General features: G+C 38.2%; 1 protein-coding gene across 1 annotated transcript in view; it reads left to right on the top strand.

Moving 5' to 3' along the window:
• Positions 1-2,246: 2,246 nt before the first annotated feature.
• The window catches only part of LOC118404259 (double-strand-break repair protein rad21 homolog), a 14,341-nt gene continuing 13,909 nt past the window's right edge, over positions 2,247-2,678 (top strand). Inside the window, exon 1 of the mRNA XM_035803310.1 lies at positions 2,247-2,425. The gene's annotated coding sequence lies outside the window, so the exon portion shown is untranslated. The remainder of the gene's footprint in view (positions 2,426-2,678) is intronic.

Here is a 2,678-nt window from a genome sequence, read left to right on the forward strand (position 1 = left end):
CACAAGGGTAGTATGGCTGTAATATCAAACATAAATCATGTTACTGAATTATACACATTGCACATTCTAAAACTCACCCGTTGTAAAACTACTAACGGGGGCCGCCCTAAGATGCCGCCTGTCCTAAGGTGCCCATATTTTTTGCTGATCTTATTATGCATAAGTACGCCGTGTTTGTTGCCACTGACTATGATGATTAGAAAGGTAAATAAACCAAGTCAAAACAAACAGCTTTTTTTTCTATTAAATTTTTTTTTACACATGTTCACATCCCCTTTTTTTTTGAAGACATAATTTTCACAATAATGTTGGTAATGCCGAATCACTGTGGTCACCTGTTACTAGGTATTGGTGGCTCGTGGCCATAAATAAACAACCAATAAAAAACAGCCACACAACTGTCATACACATAAGGAACAAAGCTTCACAAAACACTACAAATATTGGTCTTCAAATGTTTGTTGAGTAGAAGACCGGCCATAGAAAAAAAAACCATAAGCATCATCGCCGTTGTTTTCCCCAGGGAGCGTGGCCCCGCAGGTGGCAGACGAGCGAACGCCCTAAAGATTTGTTACTTTAAAAATGATTCGTACCGTCTATAAAAATGAAACTTCACAGAGAGATGTCGAATATGTTTTTTTGTGATTTTGGTGTTGTCGTTTTTCGTAATGATTTTGTTAGTCGGGCCGCCGCATTCAGTGCATTTCGCCCATTTCCCATGAAAACACGACCTGGATTGTGAATGATTTAGCCCTCCTCGCGGGAGACAAGAAGCACACACAATCACAATTCTACTGTCAAAAGAAAGCTAATATATCATAAAATTAGAAGTTTTATTTATGTTTGTCTAAATTGGTCACCAGCTTTCGAAGAGAGCAAATTCCAAAAGCGGGGCAAGTTAGGACGCACTGTTTAACGCGGCTCAAAATCGGAATTTGTATTCACGATAACGTCCTCTGCGTTTTCCAGTTGTAACGCGGAGGGTGAAGGGTTCATGAACAGTATGGATGCCTTCCTTATTCAAGTATGGTCTCTAGATGACAGTTAAAAATTCATTAATCAAAACTTGACCACTCTTTGGCAACTAGTGATGGAGCGCCGTGAGTTCGAGCGCGTAAAAAAGGGGGGCATCTTAGGGCGGCCCCCGTTACTTCTACTAAAAAGCAAAAGATTGCATAAACTAACAATTTTCAAATCAATTTTAGGCTGTCAGTTACTTCTTTATGATTTATTCAACTCCAAACTCAAGGAGTGACAGGCAGAGCAAAAATATATATATTTACAATCATGTCCTCAAAACTTTTTTTGTTTTTTTAGTTTTAAAAAGATTCTCTGTGCCCTGCCTCCTAACCTACAGCGAACTATTATTTTTGTCCCCATGCATGTTGCTGCCCATGCCCCTCCCCATTCGGCCTACTTAACCCGAATTTTGCGGGGCTTTAGACAGTATAGAATGTCAACAACCTGGGATAATGAAAGTATGGTTCATTTTGTACCCACAGTCATGATATATCGTTGACTTCTGGCGTAACTATACCGAGAACAGATGAACAACATTTCACATCAAGATCACATCACCTTCCAAATCTGTTCATTGGACGCCGCCATGATGATGATGATGATTACACAAGAAATTGGGCGATTCCAAACTTGTAGTGAAGGGTGGTCATATCGTTAGAGAGTAAAAGCTACTTGATAAAACAAAGTAATATTTCATAAATTTCTCAAATTCATTCATAAAATGAAGTAAATGATACGTTTTCAATATTTCTCTCTTTTCTTCATGTCTTTCCTCTTCAATTCATGTTTCACCTACTGCTAACATGGTTTCAACCAAGTTCAGTCCTGGTGACCTCTGACCGAACTTTTATCATTTCCATATTTCTGCAATTTCTGCCTTTTATTAGTTAGAATATGACAATAGGAAGGTCTCGGTAGTCTTATGATTCCATTATTATAACTACAAGTTTTGTTTTATGTTGAATCAGACGATCACAACAAGACGCTTGTTGGGACGCTATCGCAAGTAAGCGTCCGAAATAACCTTCCGCCGAGTAAGCGTCATCATATCCTTTCGCGTACAAAACAATAAAATCACTATTCTGCAAAATTATACACTATGATGTAGATCAAAATTGTACCAATATGTATACTTTTATCAATTTTTGCAAACAAATGATATTTGATAATTGAAATGTACTCTTTTTGCTATTTTATCATGAGAACTACTTTCTTTGTGTGCAGTGGTACGGTCGAATTTAAACTGTGTATTTAGGCGGGAAGCGTAGGACGCCATTTTGTTGGCGTGTTTTGATGAGGTATAATTGCACCTGAGATTTTCCTGTTTTTGCACGCTAAAACGGGAAAACAAGAACATCATACCTGTTCTGATCTCTTCTTGGAGCTTTTCAGAAGATATTCTGAGGTGAGTTTTTGTTCAGGCATCATTTTGTAGTGTAGTATTGGGCAGAAAACCCGCATAGATTTGGGCGGGATTTTCACGCAGACGAGCGAAAACTCAGGTTGTCTAGCTGTCGAAAAATCGATCTTACGCACTTGATCAACCGTTTCTTTACCATTTTTGTAAAATACTAGAAGAAGTCTGCGTATCATTATTTTCATAATGTTTTTGCTATATATACGTAGATTGGGTCGTTGAAAACCAAACGTTCTGCGAT

This window comes from Branchiostoma floridae, chromosome 17, assembly GCF_000003815.2.
Source record: "Branchiostoma floridae strain S238N-H82 chromosome 17, Bfl_VNyyK, whole genome shotgun sequence".
Taxonomy (NCBI): Eukaryota; Metazoa; Chordata; class Leptocardii; order Amphioxiformes; family Branchiostomatidae; genus Branchiostoma; species Branchiostoma floridae.